This window comes from Montipora foliosa, chromosome 1 (genome assembly GCF_036669935.1).
Source record: "Montipora foliosa isolate CH-2021 chromosome 1, ASM3666993v2, whole genome shotgun sequence".
In the NCBI taxonomy this organism is placed as follows: Eukaryota; Metazoa; Cnidaria; class Anthozoa; order Scleractinia; family Acroporidae; genus Montipora; species Montipora foliosa.
Genome location: NC_090869.1, coordinates 60,497,894 through 60,520,098, shown reverse-complemented (window position 1 = coordinate 60,520,098; position 22,205 = coordinate 60,497,894). Strand labels below are relative to the sequence as shown.

At 38.5% G+C, this 22,205-nt stretch overlaps 1 long non-coding RNA gene across 2 annotated transcripts; it reads left to right on the top strand.

The window, feature by feature from the left end:
- Positions 1-688: 688 nt before the first annotated feature.
- On the top strand, positions 689-19,446 carry LOC138003401 (uncharacterized). Of its 2 annotated transcripts, none has more exons than XR_011123521.1 (3): positions 689-868; positions 11,167-11,299; positions 16,953-19,446. It is a non-coding gene; the product is annotated as an uncharacterized lncRNA (long non-coding RNA). The 2 variants fall into 2 exon arrangements; XR_011123520.1 differs by lacking the exon at positions 16,953-19,446 and adding an exon at positions 12,429-14,129.
- The last annotated feature ends 2,759 nt before the right edge of the window (positions 19,447-22,205 follow it).

Genomic DNA, 22,205 nt, shown 5'->3' with positions numbered 1-22,205 from the left:
ACATGTGCACGCTTGGGTGCAACTTGAAGGGCTGCGCAAAGCACAGCATCGATTGGGGGATAATTTATATTTTACGCTCCGGTTATTACCTAAAGCAGTCAGAATTCACGATTCATTAGTCACATCTGTAAAGGATTAAATATTCCAATTAGCTTGATAAAAAGTCGATAAAACGCTTCTAATTTTCTTCTTAAAACTCCATAAGGTTCATATAATTATCCCTACTTCTACGACACGCTGTATACAAGAGTGCTGATACGACTAGCAAGGTGTTAATTTCACTTTTTCGGTTTTGGAGTCGAGCGGTGAAGCAAACCATAAGCCGAGCGAGCTGCAGTTATCTGGGATCAAACACTGCTTAAATCCAAGCCAAATTAATCATTTTACTTCCTCTTTAAAGACAAACTATTGCAGAGAGATGAAAAACTGCAGAGTCATAATATATACTTATCTATCCAATTAATTATCATCCAATTTTACCAGATGTCTATGGGGAGACAGACACTAGGACATAGTCTAGCTATCCAAAAGTGACATGAAAAATGAACGTGGAAACTCGCAACCTCAAGTGTGAGTTCATTGTAAATTCGTAAAGGAAACACTTAATTGAATGACCATCCGTCTTTTTCAAAATTTTGATTTCATATTCTGAACGACATACTTCGGATTCTTAAAAAAATATATCGTTTGCATTGTTCCTCCACCTTTCCTCTAAATATAACTGCACTATTTAACTCGATGATTTAGGTCAACGGCAGATATCACATGTGTGGACCCGCTTCAACTGGTTGACTCTACCAACCGTAGCAGAAGTTATCAGATAAAGTAAATTCGATAGATGACTCTCAGATAAAACTGCGGAATTAAGGTGGGTTAGTCCAACATTCTAGTGGTTAAATATTGTTGCCTACATTTTTAAAACTCTGTTTAACTGCACGAGACCGGGCAACAGATACGTCTTACCAACAATTTAGCTCAGTTTTTCCTGATTTGTAACCCATTTCGATTACTCCGATGGTTCATGGTTCATTTCATTTTACACTATTTACAAAAGAGGTGTGTATTGATGAAAAAGGTATGAAAGTTAGGTTGTATTGAGTAATCAAATAGCTAAAGTAAATTACAATTATTACAATACAAGATGTGTGTGGGAGGTCAAAGTAGCACACGCTTTCGAGTAGCCCACCACCTAATTTGAAATGAATAAACAAAAACTCTGAATCCAAAGATTTTTTGAACATCTTTCCCCGTAATATAACATACTTGTCCCCAATAAGTTAGGCTCCTCTAAATTACTTTATTTCTCGGAGTAAAAGAAGAAGATTTATTTAGTCATTATGATATAAGCCTCTTGAATATAGTTGCCACTCGATTTTAGCAATTATAACATTCGTGAATTTGTAAACTGCGGTAAGCCATTGTAATCGGCTCTTTCGGGATCATTTGTTTTCAACTGACGAGTCAGTCAAACTCTTTCTTCGCCACAGGTTGCACATGATAAAAGGTTTAATTCTGCAGTCTAAATTATACAAAGATCATGTCATATTAGGCTTATCAGCGAGAACTCAGTGTTTCATGTGGACAAAAACTCTTGTGAGTGTCATGTACAATCTAAAGACTGCCATAGTACATGCTAATTAATTATAAAATATACACTCGTGAATATATATATACATATGTCTTAGTAAATATATACATACGTCTTAGTAAAACGAGACTGACCATAAAAAAATTGCCTTTAAAGAGATAACTGAACTAGTTGAATTTTATAGCCTCAGTTTGTAGACTATACTATACCTTACTTTCTATGTAAAAAAATAAAATAAAATAAAATAAAATGTGAAAAAAAGTATGTATTTGTACATGAAGGTTTGTACGGTGTAATGTAAGACAAACGCACGTATTGAGATTTCCGCGGTCTTCCCCGGGTTCACATCGATTCAAGCCGGTTCAAAAGAATTCAGAAAAACTCTCGTCCGTCAGCGGTGAGACCTATGTATGCAACAGCGACAACGGCACACATCTTTGTGATTGATTCATTTTTCTGTTTCGAAGAGCAATATTTTATCGGCATTCGGGTAAGGCTCCGATAGGAGTGACAGAACCAACGTAGGTTTACACAGCGTTATATCTCCAGCTGAAAATAAGATGCAGTGAACTATGAAGTTGCTTGACGAAAGACCTTTTTATCAACTGAGCTCCATGAGATCCAAACAATACGATACAGAAACTTAATAGATGTGTTATGACTTAGTTAGGCTGAAAGTTCTAGAGAGAGTTATTCACCATATCCTTAGTAGGAAACTATTTCTCGAAGAAAAATCATGCGCTGTCACTTAACCCTTCGAATTTACTGACAAAAGCCCAGAAGTTTAGAGACTGGGACACTGATTTAGATCTTCCTGGGCGGATTCTAAGAAGATTGAGTGTTTTGACTGTTTTCAGCAGACTGCAAAGATTAAAAGGGATTTAATTTGACATCAAAAGACAGTAGGTCTAAGATTTCGACCTCAAGACGTGAGAAATCGTAAACCGAGCAAGCTCTGCGGGACCTCCAAGAATTACTTTACCACAGATCCATTGCATGATTGTTAAAAACAAGGTGATTTGATAATCGGCTTTTTTCAACAAAAAAAATAAATAAAACATAGTTGTATGTTACCATGGTTCGGCGAATTATGACTGTAGTTTTAAAATGTTTCAATTCAACGACCTATTACCTTTCGACAGTTCCCGGTGTAGTTTAAAGTCTTCATCAGAATCAACTGACTGATGTCCAAACGTTGGATCTTTGAATTGTAACTGTTCAAACTTTATTCATAATTAATTATCCAAACCATAGAAACATTGCTCTATGTCGGGCGGATTGTTAACTTGGTTGCCGATGTGAACTTTAACTTGCCACTTTAAAAGAGAAAAGTTGGCAGACTTGTACAAGGATAAAGGGGTTAAGTTTCTAAAGAAACTCTTGTGCTTTGTCGATCATGGGAATTGAAACACATACAGAAAATCAGTGGTTTGTCAACTGAATTGATATCGTAAATCATTTGACCACCTTAAAGAAATTTGAAAGCCGACGTTTCGAGCGTTAGCAAAGAAGGGCTACTTTGCAGAGTCAATTTTTATTCAGTATTTTAGAACTGAACGAGCCTTTAGCAGCGAGCCGAACTGTTATGGAAAAAAACGAATTAGGTGTGATACGCTGTAAAATTCATGTTTATTGCCTATTCAAGTATGTGGGCTTAACTAATGACATAATTCTAAATTGCAAAAGATCAGTATCACTCACGAAAGGTCCGTAACGTCAATTAGTCACGAGAAAAAATTGAGCGGAGGGTTTTTAACAATAATATGACTGATAAGAAAAGCTTCAGCTAGAGTCCTTTGTTTTGAATGTTAACCACGCGAGCAGAAACCTACGCAAGACGTGGGTGTTGTAATGATGTCACTGCTAACAGATCATAAACTCATAACAATATGTAACAACTAAAGTTGTTGCTAACGAAATATGAAAAAGATTCTTACTTTTACATTAACAAAAAACAAGATTAAATGCCGAAGGAAAAAGTTACTTCGTTTGGTTTCAGGCCATAGACTGAAACAGGGGACTAATTCTAATCGCAAAGAGGTAAATTAAATGTTTGTGCGTGTCCTTTAAAAAAGTGAATCTTCATTTTCTGGCTGTGTGAGGTTTTGAGATCGTTAATTCAACCAGAGTTTCCCTTATTTATGATCAGGTGTTCCTTAAAACAGTGCATTCTGTTTTTTTCGTTTGGTAGTGGGGTCTAAATCAACCTATGCCCGGTTTGTTTCAGTCATTATAGATGGGTGTATTGAACATAACCCTGAAATCATAATACTGATGTATCGCCATTTATGTTCTGCATTCATTTTAATAAACCAATGCAAAGGGGTGTAGTCTTTGGCCCTGGCGCTAAAATCCCTGCAGCGACACGATCTTGCAAGGTAGCAGGTCCAAGTCTACGAACTCCTCAGCTCGTTAATTTGTAAGCACCGTTCGTGCGACGAGGGAACAAACATGGCGGGGCAGGAGCGCGTTCAGCTTCTTTTTTTGACCAATAATTTCCACTTAGAGTCCAACTGAAAAACATATATTTTTCTGCATGCAGAGCAAATGATGAAAAACTGTTTTCCCCCTGAGATTGATTCGCCCAGTGCTCCAAGAATCTTGCTTTTCTACATCAATGTCAACAGCGGCTTTCACTGAAGTTCCTACCGCTGTCGCGTTCATTAAAATCGTTTTTTTTTGTCGACTTTTGTGTACACAAATCCGCATGCTTTCCTGAAATTGAGCTTCAAATTCCATCGTTTATGAACGATGAGACAAAAAGAGGTTTGTTTATTGTACAAAGGCAAGTGATATGAACTAGATGAAGATTGTGAACTGTCAGTAAAATTGCCATTAAAGGCTTTATGTCAGTTTGCCACAGTTAATCTTCTAGGGACTAAATAGGGCTCAAAATAAACCAAATCATGGCTGGATTTAACAACAAGTTCAATTTTCATAAAGATCTCATTTCCAGTCACAATTATAATGCATAATATTATTACAAACTTGGTAAGGATTATTAACAATTGAGGTCGATTCGTGGCTCAGTTTGTTACAACCTCGTTTCCATGTTTGGCTTATTTTCACATTTTGGTCTACAGTGAGGAATAATAGTTTGTTCATATCTCATTTAACTTACTTTCTGTTTTCCAAGTTAAGCGGAAATCACACGGCTGCCCCAAACATCTGCAAATGGCAGACATATAGCAGTGAGCTACGTTATCAAGTTCAAAGAACATATACAGTTATACAGTTTAAAGGGCTGCGACAACGGATATGGAACGGTACTGATTCAATTCAATTCAATTCAATTCAATTTATTTCCTCTTGGTGTAGTTACTTAGTTTAATTACATACATTTGTAGTTGCTGACGATGTTACTATTGTATTAAGTAAAAGAGCTTGAGCATGGTGGTCAAATAAACCATTCGGTTTCCTAGTTGGCCCCCATTTTACCTATTGATGTTACATTTGATACAGGCGAGGAAATAGAACGAGGTCGGAGACAAAAAAACATCTTTAAAAATAATAATTGTAGTAAAGTAAGATATAGTAGAGGTACAGAGGACAAGTCAAGACATAATACTTAAATTCAAGAGACAGGTTTTTTTGAATATTGCTCTGAGAGTAAGAAATTTTTGATATTTTTAGAAAAAGTGTACACATTCAGATCTTTACGGTTTTGTGGGATAGGATTTTGAGCTGTTGCTGATGGCCCACTAAAACGGAAAGGTTATCCGCCGGTATCCAACTCATTTCCTGCATTAAAACCAGTGTAAACTAAACCCATCACATCTTCATTCTATGAATTCAAGGGGATTAAAATCTGTATTAGTTCGAAACTTCAATTTGGCAAATTCTCCGGCCTTCTTCCGTGGAAGCCAAAATTTGGACACAATTTCCGGCATTGCATTGCCAGATGTCCGAAGTCCTTCGAGAAACATATTTTGAAAGTAGTATTCTTTAGTCGAAGAACTCGGGGAAATCCCATTGAATGGCAAAATTTGAGAGTTAACGTTGTGGAAAAATATTAGGCAATTTGTTCTGAAGTAACGTTTTAGTGTCGGGTAGATATGGCGATTCAGTAGAGATGGTTATAGTAAAGAAGCTAAGGTGCAACGGTTTGCTTTGTTCTTCATTGTTCGGAATTTTTTGATTTGAGAACAGGATGGAAACTAGCTATAATCAAACAAGTGCTGTTGCTTTGATTTTTCAGTGACAAACGCAACGCTAAATCTCTTTATTCAAGGAATTGTCACAGTCCCTTTTAAACTTAGTGTGCGCTCGATTGACCGTATTCCGGAATAGAAATACAAGGAATAGAAGTTAGAAATCAGCATTCGTTTCTACGGGGTTCACATTAAAATTGTCAAAAACACCTGCTGAAATGCTTTTGTTAACATATATTTATTATCCTTGTCTCTTCAAAACGCCAGACATACGGTTCTAAATGATCGCCCCAGGTATTCTTATTCCGAAATAGTGTCAATCGAACGCACCCTTAGTTTATCCAGTTTATTTATCACAGTCTGTTTATCACAGTTTTCACTAAGGGGATAGTTAATTAAGCATTTAGTACAGGAAATATTACAAAGAGAGCATTACAAGTTGCAAGAAAAATTGACCGGCTCGGAAGCAAATAAAGAAATCAATAACGAAAAACCTAAGTTTCTGTAAAGGCTGGGATAAGGGATTTGTGTTTTAGTGCAAGAACTTTAACGAAAAGCGCCGAGTCTACAAACTCCGTCATGAACAGCGTAAAATGCAGCATAGTGCAGCAAACTTCTAGTTTCTAAAGAAACTGTGGTGCTGCGTCGGTGAGAGAGTGAAACAGGATAAATTTTGGTTTTATCAAACGAGTTGATAAAAAAAAAAGGTCGAATTACCACGTTTCGAGCGCGTTAGCCACTCTAACGAAGGGCTAACGCTCGAGACGTCAGCTTTCCAAATCGTTCACGGTGGCAATTCGACCTTTATCAACACGTTTGATAAAACCAAATTTTAAGGATTGTAAGGCAACTAAAATTAATGCGACTCATTACAAAGGAAAATTGAAACTTGGCAGACTGTTTTTGTTTTGGGCTATGGGAAGTTTGTCGCCCAAAGCCCTTGAATACTTACATACCGAAAAAATACATTTATATAGTGTTTTAGATGTTTGATGTCAGTTTAGCCTGCATGTAGTTCTCAGAATGTACTTTTTTTAGCGAAATATTTCGACGCCATAGGGAATTGTTGAAAGAGACGAAGGCAGAGAAGAGAGAAATTGCTTAAATACGTTTAATAGCTCGCCAGGCTGTTCAATGTTGGCAGGAGCACTTGACGTGGTTATAAATGTTTACTTCTTTGCGTTTCAATGCAAACTCTACAATCAGCGCAACTGCCGACGTGGTTTGCGATAAGACAAGTACAAATATTGACAAGGTTACAATTTAAGTATGCTCGGCTGTTCCGAAAAATTAAATATATTTGACAATCACTGAACTTTAAAATGATGATTATCGTATGATATAAGGTGTATTGAACCCCTGATACTCCCGGCTATTTTATCTGGAACTGAGAATACCACAAAGCGATTATTCTGTGGTAAGTTGAGAAAAACAACTTCAGGTCCGAGTCATTTCATACGAGTACCTGACAGTCAGTTGTATCAAGAAAGAAGCTTATTTAATGTTGTGAGGTGGCTCGTTCAACCAATCGAACTTGTGGACCGACAGAGTAAATAGCTTTACGAAAATGGTCGGATGTCAGAGGTTTATTAAGAGTACTGGCGAAATCTTTTAACTTGCCATCGTCCAATTTCTTTTCATACGAGGTAGATATTAATTTTCTTGTTAGTCTTAACACATTAAAATGATTATATCTTTGTATGTAGGCTCTTCTCTTGTAACCGGAATTAAAATATATAGTGCGAATTCACTGCATTCTATACTTCTAAAAATGAAATATAAATGATTTCAAAGTCAAAACTACTGCTTGTTCGCTTCTGCCAGGAGATTACGGAATTCACAAAGTATTGTCACATCCGCTCGATAACTTGTACTGAAGTGTTTCCGTCAGCTAGGATGCGAAAGACCCTGACTGAAGTTCTTAACTTAAGAGTCAAAGGAGTGAAACTGCTTCTTTCCGATAATGAAATGAGTGGCTCGCACGTGTTTCTATGCTTAAGATGATGTAAGTATTTGCTCCTTAGCGTATCAAATTAGTAAAAAGAGGAAGCGTGAATTTCGCGCAAGCAGCACATTCCATCTCAAATTTTATCAGTCGACTATTATGTGCCAGTTGGCCAACCCGTAGTAGTTATATTTGCTACAGTCCATCGTCTATCAGTGGTATTGTCGCTGGTAAATGAGTCGTTTAGGTGTGGTTCCGCTATGACGAAATACACTTGTATCACTCCAGTTATTAGCTTCACTGCTAAGAGTTGCGTGGTTTCAGCACGCAAGTTCCCTGCGGCAGCAACATGCCAGGGGGCCTTCTTGCAGTCCTCTGACCTCCATAGGAAATCAGCTTAATTTTCCCTTAAACAAGAGTTCGCCAAGTTAAGATTTTATGTTATTCCGAAGCCAACACGGGTTCAAAGTCCGGCTAGCCGTTCACTTTAGTACAATAGTAACTTAAATTTGTGGTTGTCCTGGTCTAGTGATTCATGACGTATTCTGCGAGTACCCTGAAAAACCTAGTCCATCACGCCAGGTAAAAAAAATGCTTGAATTAATCGTTTCTCTTCCGATTGGACTATGATCTTGCACACAGCAGAGAACTCGACGCCTTGGGGCTTTCAGTACGTACTGAAATAATCGGCAAAACAGGTGCGGGAGACAATAAAGATTGAGTAATAAAATCAACCATCATTTACATTTACTAAGGTAATCGGTTTCCGAAATTGGCACACTTTCACTGACGGAGTTATGGGCCCAAAATCGGCAGGCATTCTGGTGGCTACGTAGATTTTGACTTGTATAGTTTCGTCACACCTGAACCAAAATTATTGAGTCGATCTTCGTAGACGTTTTGCCTTCCTCAAGTGTAAAAAAAACAATAGCCGGTTAAAACACTTTCATCGATGCGAATAATTGAAGGTAAGCTGTGATCAGGCGCTTTTTTTCTTTCGTGATCTCTCTAAAGAAAAAAACGGCTAATAGCAGGTTAACTTGAAGGTGTCGCTGATGACAAATCAGTTAAGTTCAGTAAAGGGGTTGTATCACGAAATTTAGGCAAATTCACCGACTACGGTTAACTGACAACCAAATCAAACGAAACGTGAAAATAACTACTTCAAACATTGAAGAACTGGGGTTTGAATAAAACAGCAACTGCGAAAGGACTCTGAGGCAGAGACGGACAAAACTGACTGAAGAAGACTCAACTTAATCGAACCCTTTATGTTGTATACACTGTCGACAAAGGGGGACATTGGGGATTGCGCAACATCGAATTTCCACCGAGTTCAACTGTTAAATACCGAAATGGAAATTAATGTTCTACATTTTCTTCCCCATGTTGTTCTGCACGCGCGGATTACCTTTGTCTGTACAGCAAACGATTGCTAAAACGAACTGCGATTGTAAAGTGTGATCCCGCACCAAGGAGGAAGATTGTAGAGTTTCAATTTCTTTCCCCCTTTACCTTGGAGCAAGCGGAAGTCTGATAATTTCAAGACGTAATTTCTGCACCGAATACCGTGGACCAAAACATATAAGAGCCGCTTTCCTTAGGGTTTGATGATACCGCAATTTCGAACTTTTCGGACTAAAATTTCCGATTTACCGCGGTAAAAACTTAACGGATACCGCATTTCCGCAGACCCTAATGTCCCCCTCTTGACTGAGGTTTTAAGTTTGAATGCTTTTAAGCTAATCGTAAAGGTTTATTAATAAAAAGCAGCAATGAATCGACTACAAGATTTAAGAAAATAACACCAAATAAGTTCAACCTTCACCCGAAGTTGTAGTAAATTGATAATTAAGAAATAACTACATAGTTTTAAAATTAAGTCCAAGGCAAACGGAATCAACATTTCCTTCAACTGACCGTGATCCATCGCTGTTCAACAAAATCGAACGAATGTTGAAGCAAACTTGAAGCTCTTTTCTTCTCCTCTCATTATAGTGACCAATTTTCCAATTTTTTTTTTGCTAATAAAAGTACACTACAGAAGAGAATGTTACGGTTTCAGTATAGACTCTTAAGAGGAAAAAAGAAATATTTTGAAGAATTAATTTCATTGGAGAGGAAGGCTAAAGAGACTACAAAAGCTCACGAATTTACGCCCCCTCTCAATTAAGACGAGAGAAAAAAAATTAACAATAATATTTATTCATACCGTTTTTTTGTATTTTTTAAAGAAAGAATGGGGGTTGATGAAAAGTTACATAGAGTACTATATGGCTAGTACTGGTCTACCATGGAATAGACTGGTAATCAATCCCCTTTCCCCCTTTTCCCCCTACTACCTAGTCCATTGGTTTCGGCAAGGTATAACTGTTTTGAACCACTGCCGGGCAACTGTCAATTTTAGCCCTAAGAACAGATAACGAGTTTGAGACGCGATTGTATTTGAGTATAGCTAGCACGTTCAAGTCCTAGACCGTACATCCTTCTCCTAAACAGATTGAAGCTGCGAAAACGAAAATGATCCTCTTGTTGGACTCCGCCAACAACTCTGGGAAGTAAAAGCGGCGCTAAATTCTTCATTTTCTTTTCATTAGTCTTATTTTACCTAGATTTACATATGCTGTGGAAGCGAGGGGCTGCGCGTATTATCATAAGTACTTATTAAGTCGTATTGACAGGCTGTTCAAACAAGTCTTTAAGCTTGGTTATAGTGATGAACTCTTTTCCATTGAAATATTATTGCGTTGAAAGATAGAAAATTGTGGGACAAGGTCAGCGACAGTAATTCAATCACAGCTCTAGATGACCTTCTGCCACCAGAACGAGCTATGGTCACATCAACTATATCATTCCGTTTGTCAGAACTGACCGTTTCAGAGAACTTTTGTAAATAGATGCTTGTTCTCTAGTTAGTCACTTAGTTAGTTAGTTAATTAGTCAGTATGACTTAATTTATATCATTGTAACTAAACACGTTTGTTATTTAGAGTGTATTAATAAAGACCTTTAAGACCTTTAAATTGATGCAACATTCCAATATCAGAATGTGAGATTCGCGACCAAACTTTCCTAAAACTCCCCATAAAGTATTTTGAATCTTGAATGCTAAGAACTTTTTAGTGTAGGGATGACAATCCCCCCTACTCTTTTCGCCTATCCTCCGAATGAAAGATCTCCAAAGAGTTCCATTTCCGTCCGAATGTTTTAATAACTTTCTCAGCATTCAACAAGAATCCGATATATCAAATTTCCTGACTCCACAATCGCACACGTACTCTTTGCATCGAGATGCGTTTGGATTATGTATGCTGACAACTTCTGCTTGCACAATTCCAGAAATACCATCGGAAGAAAATTACTGAAGTAGTCTTTGTTACACAGTTGAACCATCCGGCAGTTCCAACTGTTGTTTTGACGGTTGCCATATTTTTGTCCAAACAAAACTCCAGATAATTTCATCTAATCTTTAAATGCTTTAGACCTGTTGAAAGATGGAGCAAAACCCTGTCGGAAATAAAGTAGAGATGTGATGACGTCACGATCATTGTCTGGCAGACGTAAATATTTCTCTGCTGCTCCGTTGCCAACGAAAGATGATATGCCGTTGCGAAGGTAAGCTATTGAGAGTTAACCGTCTATTGCTAAAAACTGCAGCTCGAAAATCTCTTTTCTCTTACGTTTCGACAGTGGACATTCCTTTTAATTCTAGGAATGGCACCAGCTAAGTCGCCCCATTGCTCCTAAATTGTTGACAGTCCCTCTGATACAAATCATTTTTGTAAATCTCGAAAGACATTAATTTTACATCCCGGGTTAACCTCTCCCTCGTGACTAATGGATTTCCTCTCTTCAGTTTCGCAACTTCCATAATGGACACACTCAAGAGATTAAAGTGCTGCTGTTGTTTCTAGAAGTTTATTCTTACCTTAATCCATTGTTTTTCAAACAAAGGTGAAACGCATGACGAAAAATGACGAGCTTATGTCAACTTGTTTGGAATTAGTTGTTTGGGATTAACGTTGCGTTGCTGGTTGTTGTTTAAAGTCACACGCGGATTAATATTGCCTCTTCACTACTCGTGTTAATCCCATTACTGTCTTTTGCGGCTCTAAAAGTGTAGGAAGTTATAATCTCGAGGCCATACAGTTCGCATTCCATGCAAGGCCCGGGCCAAATTTTGAACTTCACATGAGACGAACTAATTCGCCGCAATTAGGTTCATGATAAGTCCGACGTTTGACTCAGTCAGTGGTTTGACGAACTGTATTTGGATCGACCAACACGTTCTACCGGTCTCTCTCAGACGGATAGAGTCTTCAATGTCACGTTTCTACAACAAGTTTGATATCTGTAACTAAGTAACAATAGGCTGAAAATTAAGGAAAGGATAACAATCCATAAATGGTTAAAATTTCAAAGTATATTGCTCAGCATGTAGTGATTAACAATTTGTTGCTGGGCTTCTACTGATTTTAAACTTGCTTTGATTGATATATAGCGTTTGAACTCAGAAATGTAAACCAGCCATTTACTGATCCTACATAAATGTGATCACTTTTCCATTACATGAGGGGGTACAGGGAAGATCAGAGCTTCTGGAAGAATCAACGTTTGGTCTGCTCACCGTATTGCTTTCAATTCCATAAAATCACTGAAGATGGACTTCTTTCAATTTCCTCCTTTTAAATGTGTATACAAAGAAGACACAACAGCCTTTCTCGATCTTAATTTAACATTCTAGGAGCAAGAGGAAGTTTTTTTCTTAGATCCAAGACAAGACAAGACAAGACAAGACAACGAAGACAAGACAAGACAAAACAAGAGGCCGACCGAAGTCAAAGGCAACCTAAAGGCTCCTTTTCCTTTAGCTTCTACAGTAACGTACGGCATTTCCCGTAACTCACTGAAGGGGTGGGCGCCACTCCTAACGCCGCGTTGCATGCACAACCAAGAGGACGGAAAATATTCGAAATCGCTGTGCATCTTAGCTGAAGAAATTGCTCTTCTTAAACTTTTCCTTAATCGTTATTTAGGAAAATGTTTTATTCGGTGTCTCGTCTGTTTGGGTATATTATAAAGAATTATACATATAATAAGGATTACTTTATGGAGCGCGTTGTGTAGTGGAGAATAGGGTTCGAATCCTTGCATCGTGCGAACCACAAGGTGAACTCAGCTTTCCATTCATTCGAGGTCTGTAAAATGAGTACCAGTATTACTGAAGACAAATTGTGTATGAAAGCCGTAAACAAGCTCACGGAACCAATTGAAAAGGGAGACTTCTGGTTGTCTTCCACTGCTGCGCTCGCCTCCGATCTTGTCTTTAAGGATTTAAGTACTTCCATGCGTTTTCTAGAGAAGTTTTTATTTTCCTCTAATCATTTGTCAGACAAATGTAAAGCAGAAGACGGAAAGATGCTATACAAAAGCAAGTGGCTCCCAACATCCAACGGGGGCAACAATCACATAGTACATTATCCCTCTTGTTTTGTCATTAGCATTTAAGTGGTTCTATAGAGCTGCAAGAGGAGACGGAGTCGACAAAACAAGAAGGGTCGGGTGGGTGGGAGCTTCTTCTTTCGTTGCCGACTTTGGCCAACTAACACATGCGCATATTTTGTGAGGTCTTATAATAGCTAATGACGTCACGTGAGGGTTATGTGCCGAAGTATTCAATGAACCATGAATACCAGCAAAATTGGCACAATCCAAAACTGAGTCACAAAAACCGAAAGCCCAAGGGACTGACAATCGAAAAAGCCATCAGTTTTGTTACCCTGCAACCGTTCATTGGATAAAACGTCTCGACAGTTTGGCAAGGAGGAGATATCATAATAAAGTTTAGCATTTTATATTTAAATGTTTTGAGAGAAGCACAAATGCTAATCCCGTGTACATAGCCAACGATAGCATAGACCAATTCGGGTAACTCAATGTTGTACCCAATTCAAATTTCTCGGGGTTAAGATTCTTTGTGTGTTTACTTTGCATGACAATGAAGCATTCACATTTAAATGATATGGAAATACTTGGAACAAAACGTTTTATTCCCAAAAGATTTGAATTGGGTACAACATTGAGTTATCCGAATTGGTCTATTCAGTAGAGCCCGTTCAAAAGTTCTCCCAGATAATCCATGAAATGAAAGTTTGGGGGATCATCGCAGTTAGACAAGCGACTTAATTTAAGCAGCTGCAAGCTGGCCTGAAAAATAAAGGCTTAAACAGGATGTGAATCCATCCAGTATCGTACGCGATTGGGCTGCACTGCTTTATCAACTTAGCAATCAAGCAACTGTGAGTTAGTCAATTGCGAGTCGCAATGCATGTTTAACTTTCTAACTTTAATTTCATGTCCATTCCTGGATTTAAATTTATGAATTTTCATATATTCTTAAAATCACATTATCCTTCTTGGACAAAGGAACATCATTTTTGGTAAAGTTTGTTTTCTAGCGTCATGATATATATTGTCAGGTATGATTGATACCTAACCATCACAAAAAGGTTTCCTAACCCTAAAGATAACGAATACACATTCATACTCTGTGGCACCCAAATCTCTCGATATTTTAGCACTAAACTGAAACACGTCCTGTATGATTTGTAGAGAGCTTACCCAAGGACGACGCCGCCGCCAAAGAGAACATGGTCTAAAAATATTATTTCCCGTTACTGTAATAATTTCGTTTTAACCCCAAGTCGTTCGGAATGGAAACTGTGTATCAACATTGCAGGAATAAAATTGGCATGAACGGTGTGGTTGTTTGGGACAAACTTAAAATGTTTCGTTAGGTTCTCACGTCCTCTACACAACCTCAAATTTGGTCAATTCACGTCGTTAGGGAGCTTAAGGGCCGATTTACACGGTACGCTTTTTGTCGCATGCGACAACGGCTTACGACAGGCCCACGCGATAATTTACGATTGTTCTGTACGTCAGAAAAAGTGTCGTAGCATTTTAAAACATGTTTTAAAACGCTGCGACAATCGTAAGTCATGTCGTAGGCCTGTCGTGAGCTTGTCGCATGCGACAAAAATCGTATCGTGTAAATCGGCCCTAAAATCTACGACGATTTTAGTTTTTGACGACAACGTGAGCATGCAACAGAGAATCTTTCATTCTCTATTTTCAGTCTGAAATCGCTCGTACTAATTTATTTTTAAGATACTTCGCCCACATTGTACGACGGACGTGAACGAGATGGAATAATCGCGAAAGACTTTCACTAGAGCAAAGTTCTATTTTGAGGTGACGTTTTCCTCGACGTCGCCGTCGTAGATCTTAAGGTCCCTGTTGTCAGGACGAGGACGGCAAAGAAATGTAGCAAAATGCAAAATGCACGTGCAGGGCGTGCAGAACGATTGTTTCTCGTAACCGTCGTCGTCGTTCTTGCATAAGCTCCCTGGGGCGGGTTCCTGGAAGGTGGAATAAATTATACCTGATATAACAGTTATTCCAGAAATAAATCTGCTATTCTAACAGAACAGAATTTATTCCGGTAATAAAGGTATTCCTGGAATAAGGCACATTTCTCCCTGGAATAGAGTTATTACACCTTTCAGGAACCGGCCCCTGGTGTCTAGCAGAGAAATGAGTATAGCAGGCTATTCTCACTTGAAAGATGCCATCGCAACGGAAATGGTAGTTGGGTTGCACATTACATCAGAAATACAGTAAACTATGAGAGCATGCCAAATCACAACAGCGAAAACAATCTTGAATGGATAGCAGTTAAGGTGATAAAACCGAAGACTAACGTGAAGACTATAAGCCCTTCATTGTAGGAACTTGGTATCGGCCATAGAGAATGTAACTGACCCTTATGAAGCTTGGAATGTTTGGAAGAATATTTTTCCTGTATAGTTGTGATTTTCATGCGCCTTATGGACAGAAAAACAGGTGAAATATGTGTTCGGGCGAGTCAAACTGTTCTAAGATTTTCGGTTCAATGTTGCCAACCAGCTACAGATTTCTTTACTAAAACATCACCTAAAACTTTCGCAACCAGGGAAAAGCAGTCCCTTTCGTTTTCCAAAGGGCCATTTTGCCAATTTTTGGCACTTAAAAAAGGTCATCTAGCAGTTTCGGATGAACACACGATTCGCTGGGAAGTACTAAAAGGCACGTTCAGCTAGCAATTTTTGAAATAAAGATATCATTCCCTAAAATCTTCGGACACTACAATTTTCAGCTAAGATTTCCGAACAGATCGAATTATTATAGGAGATAAAAACATCTCTGTAGACAGTCTTTACAGATTAGAAGGAGCCTAGAAATGCCTTTCAAATGCTTTTGGCTTAATTTACTCGTTGGGTGCCATTGAGAAAAAGTTCCGAAACTCAAAATCTCCCTGGCTTACCCCGGACCCAACGTAGTGACTGTTTTAAATGTAGTATACGCGTAAATATACACATCCCAATTTTTCGCTTTTTTACTCTAGTATTGTAAGGCTAAATTGTAAACAAACAGCTCGATGGAGCGAATCCTTAAATGAAATTAGTAAGTGATAGAAGATCTCTAATATTTCTTGTAAATATCTCGATGTTTGAGGCGGTAATATAAATGTGGAGACGACAAAACACGTCCTTGTAAAAGACGGACTTAACGAAGCATAAACATACATGTATACGCACTTCAATCGATGCCAGACCACTAGTTTAAAAACGGACAAATTCAAATATCGGCGGTGGCCAATACTGTATTCTGACCTATTTGTTTAAAATAAAATTGCTTTGTCACATTGTATGTGACGTCAAAAAGAGGGTGTACCTTTGACGTTGTGAAATAATTGAATGTTTACGCTAGCGTGATGCTCTCGGTCTTGTGACAAAGTTTAGAAATTACATAACACGATATTTTTGTGTATTCATTGGCGTTAGCGCCTTCGCTGTTCCTTTTCAGAAAGACGACGGTGTTGTCTATTTGCCATGGCGTTGCCTTTTTATGCACGCCGACTCTGCGCCCATATTTTGTCCTAGCGTGGCAATCATATTTTGTCGATAGCCAACTTATTGCTTTCTACCCTTTTCGTTTCTTATCGTATCGTTTGAATTTTTACGCTCTATACAGAACCCCATGAGATACATACTTTAAGTACTGCAGTGTTTTGTAAATAGTTTTCTTATTATTGCTTTTCTATTCTTTCACTGCTTTAATTTTGATAAAACAGCAATAAAATAGGCAGTTTTGAATAGGCATATGCTTAACAGGGTTATTTCTCAATTATCAATTCGAACATGAATCGGTTATGTCTTTTTTGCAGAATGAAAATAACCCAGTGGGCCGCTTGGCGATCGAGATTTGTGATGAAATATCATACCATGCCTGAACCCCGACTAACTTTGCTTTGAAAAACGCAAACCTGGGGGGTCAATGAGACTTGCATACACGAAGGGATGTTATGCCGCGGGTAACCAAAGGACGTAAGATGTCAAGAAGCTGCTGTGAGTGCTGCATGGTTGGTCACAAGGAAATTTGGTTGTATGACTCAAATTTGATGGTTTAAAGTGATTTACCGGCCATTGTAGGGAATTTTGAGCGATCGTTATTGACATTATCATTAATCAATTCCAAGGATGATTGTGAATTGTCTTTAATAGCTACTGATCTCATGTCATTGTACACAAAACAATTAAATATATTACGAAACTCTTTCAGTCATACAAAGAGAATCGAATGCTTTCTCTTCCGAAGAGGCCTAATATATCGTGAAAGATAACATGCTTCCTTTTCCGTAAGTATGACCGAAGCAAAAAATATCATGCACGCGATCATTTTGCACGTGCTCACTACTGTACTTGTGTTGAAAGAGAGAATGAAATCCATCTCATTCACCCACAAGGCAACAGTACGTTCGGAATGGCATCCCTCTTCGGAACTTCGCAAGCGCAAGAAGGCAACTGCTAATAATAAAAAGAAAACCGAGTGACCTTCTTTTACAAATTCTTGAATTAGAGGAGATCACTTTGGATATGCGTTACAATGATCTTTCTGAGTATATAGCTATACCTTAATTTTGCGTTAAGCCTAAAACTTTAAAGTTAACGTTTCTTCTATCTTTTAGATGTAATGTTCATATGCTACACTTGAATTATCCTACATATTTACACTTTAATTGCGCATTCCGAAAATATGCCATGAAAAAACAAGTGACCCCCAACATCCAACTGTCGCATACAAATTTGGCACGCTCCAAAACTGAAATCACAAAACCGAAAGCCCAAGGGACTGACAATCGAAAAACCGTCATCGGTTTTGTTACACCGCAACCGTTAAATTAAATGCCTTCGAAAAGTCCAGTGTACACAGCGAAGGATAGCGTTCATAGTAGAGAGGGTACAAAAGTTCGCCCAGATAATCCATGAAATGAAAGTTGAGGAGATCATCACAATTAGACAAGTGACTTAATTTAAGCAGTTGCAAGCTGGCCTGAAAAATTAATCCTTGAACGGAGTCCATTCGGTATCGTCACAGGCTGACAACCCTAAGAATGCAAGAGTGCGTGACGTCACGTTAACTCAGTATAAGTGATGGAATAGTGACGGAATTGATGGAATAGTAACCAAGATTCGAAACGGCTCCAACTCCCAACGTCAGTGGCTTCACAGCTCGGTTGGTTGGAGCGTCGCACTGGTATCGCGAAGTCACGGTTTCAAACCCCGTTGAAGTCCTAAATTGTTCAGGCTTCTCTACGCGTTTGCTAAAATTGTGTCCACAACAGCGAGGATCATAGCTTCACTTGATATGATTTCATATTCGCAGTTTAGTATATGATTCATCTCATATATCATTTCATTCATTGATTTATTCCTCACGGGAATATTAGAACCCACCAATGGCCAGCTCCCTACGTCAGTGGCTTCATAGCTCAGTTGTTTAGAGCGTCGCACCGGTATCGCGAGGTCACGGGTTCAAAGACCGTTAAAGTCCTGAATTTTTCAGGCTTCTCTACGCATATGGCTAAAATTGCGTCCATAACTGCGAAGATCATAGCTTTACCTGATTTCATATTCGCAGTTCAGTATATGATTCACCTCATATATAATTTCATTCATTGTTTCCGGGGGCACGCAACGAATCTGTTCCTCACGTTATCTGTTCCCCAGAGGAATCTTGCTGGCTGGCAAAAATACAGGTGTTTCGATGAGCTGGCTGGGAAATTTTGTTATTGATAGAGGTTTTGCCTGGGAATTATTGACTTTTTCTAGCATTTCAACCCGAGCTGGCTGTAGAAACTCTGAAGACTGAGGACGACTAAAAAAAAAAAAAGAACCCCTTCCCTCTCCCAGAGAGTAGTCACAAACATACGACGGCTGGTCAGAGTGATTGCGCTTGCGGAAAAAACCTGTTTTGTCGCGGTTTTGTCGCTTTTGTTCGGTCGTTTTGGATCGAGGGATTTGATAGCGCGCGGAATTCCTGGCTGGGAAATAAATTTGATCAGCTGGCTGGGAAACCAACCAATTTTATCTAGCTGGCTGGGAAATTTCTTGTGTGTCTTTCTGGGAAAAAGGAACAGATAATGTTTTACCAGCAACACTGAAAAACACCTGAAAATGTCTTAATAACATTTATTTTCATTACCTGGGGTATAATAATACATTTTACAACAAATCGGTCGTTGGGTGTCCCTGAGTTTCATTCCTCATGGGAAAATTAGAACCCACCAATGGCCAGCAACCAACGTCAGTGGCTTCAGATAGCTCGGTTGGTTAGAGAATCGCACCAGTATCTCGAGGTCACGGGTTTAAACCCCGTATAAGTCCTGAATTTCTCAGGCATCTCTACGCAATTGCTAAATTGCTTCCATGTCTGCGAGGATCATAGCTTTCATTTAGTATCATTGATTTCATATCCGCAGTTCAGTATATGATTCATTTCATTCATCAACGTATTATTGTACAGTGTCCTCCCTTAGCTTATAGCTAAAGACACAGACAATTAAATAAACTTTTCATTCATTCATTTGATTCAACTGATCGAGGAAAACGTTCCATAAAAAATTCAAATCGCGACGTTTCTTTTCGAAAATCCATTTTATACACAGTCAGATAAATAAAGTTCAGTCACCCACTATTTTCTGCGTTGTCCTGAGTGTTTTGATGGGTTTTTGGGACGCTTCGATTTCTACTTCAGATCATATAGACAAAGCGTGCAGCTTCCAAGACTTCGCACGGCCGAGTGCCTCCAGAAGTTAGCAGAATTGGGTGAGGGTGTGCAACATGCGTCCTGACGCCCTTGCCGCAGACCAAAAGATGCGATTTTCCCTATTTCAGACCTGAACCAAAATCTCAGAACTATTTCAGCTGTTAAACCGGTTGGCGTAATAATTTGAGAATGGCTTTTCTTGATGGTCTTATCGCCTAATGATGAAGAAGTAGCTTCTTTTAAAAAACATACCCAATCCAAGACTTGGACCGACCCAAATTTTTGCCATGCATCAAAAAAAATAATAATAATAATGACGTAGTTAAACCATTTTTATATCGCATATATAGGAATTTAATTGGTTGATCCTTTTCCCCACGTTGTCTTAATAGCCCTTTTCACGGTTAGTTTTTTCTCATTTGCATTGCAATATAATCTAGCATGTATGTGAGGCAATTTCGGGCTATTTTAATTTGTAGTTTTAACTTACACAACGTTTTCCTAACCATAAAGATTCCGATACACATTCCTATTCTGTGGTAAGATTTAAGAAGGTGAACTTCGCAAATCATGTTGACGTTGCATGATGTCTTTAAGTCCTTTTTTACGTGTCTATAGATAATGCTTGGTCTAGAAGAATGATTTTGCAAGACAGTCTACTTGAAAAACATGGGATTTTCCTCCATACGAAAAAACGTTCCGTCGGATTCAGAGTGTCGTGGAAGGGAGCACTTACGACTCGGGGAAGAAGCGACTCTTTTTGAGCCTGTGTTCAGCCTCACACCGGAATACGTAGATAGCATGTAGCCAGCAGGTCCAATTCTCAGCTGAATTCTATGCACGGACAAGAACTATCATATAAAAACAGAAGGGGCTTGAATGTTCGAGGCTCGACGGATGATTGTTTTTGCACTTTGAAAGCAAACCCTTAAATGAAATTAGTAAGTGATAGAATATCTCTAATATTTCTCATAAATATCTAAAGGTTTGACACTGGTTTGAGGCGGGAATATTAATGCTTAAGAGAAGAATTGTCGTAACAAATATAACTTTGGACACGACAAAACACGTCCTTGTAAAAGACTAACTTAACGAAGCATAAGCATATATACACACTTCTATCGATGCTGGACCACTAGTTTAAAAACGGACAAATTCAAATATCGGCGGTGGTCAATATTGTATTCTGACCTATTTGTTTAAAATAAAATTGCTTTGTCACATTGTATGTGACGTCAAAAAGAGGGTGTGCCTTTGACGTTATATAATTGTATGTTTACGCTAGCGTGATGCTCACGGTCTTGTGACAAAGTTTAGGAATTAGATAACACGATATTTTTGTGTATTCATTGGCGTTAGCGCCTTCGCTGTTCGTTTTCAGAACGACGACGGTGTTGCCTATTTGCCATGGCGCTGCCTTTTCATGCACGCCGACTCAGTGTTCATAGTTTGCCTTCCGTGGCAATCACATTTTGTCGATAGCCAGCTTATTGCTTTCTACCCGTTGCGTTTCTTACTGAAATCGCATCGTTTAAATTTTTACTCCACATGCACACTCCATAAGGTACATGCTTTAAATACTGCAGTGTTTTGTAAGTAGTTTCCGTATTACTGCTCTTCTATTCTTTCACTGCTTTAATTTTGATGAAACAGCAATAAAATATTAGGCATATGCTTAACAGAGTTAATTCACAAGTTATAGCATTTTCAAGTTCCTTATCATGAAAGCGAACATAAATCGGTTATGAGTTTTTTGAAGAGGGAAAATAAGCCAATGAACCGCTTTGCAATCGAGATTTGTGCAGAAATTTTCATGACGGTCTGGCAATGGGTTTTTAATAGAATTTACAAATGACTAAACCCGACTAACTTTGCTTTGAAAAATTCAAACCTGACGCACTTCATATCATATCGGGGGTCAATGAGACTTGTATATACGCTGTAGGCCGTTCAACTTGAAGCGAATATTTCATTGACTTGTCAGTTGGCAAATACTACAAATTCAACAATTGCTACAAATTCAACCAACTGCGAAGGAGTAACTGTGACTCTGGACAATAGAGTAATGTGGAGGCACATAGATATGAATCCTGATAAGCAGATAAATGCTTTGAGAAATATTAAATATCTACCAAGTAAGTTATTAGAAGATATGTACTTTAAAACAGCAATTCCTAAGATTCACGGTACGCAGTTTGGTATGGGAAAATTGTTCAAGTGCAAAGTTTCACGAGATCATGGAATGCATACATATTAAGGTGGCTAGCATTAGAAATGTGAGCGAATGTGAGTTCTTGAGTACTGCAAAGTGGTGCAAGCCTTAGCATATATATCTATATAAACGTAAACTGGCTGTAGAAATGTTTAAGAT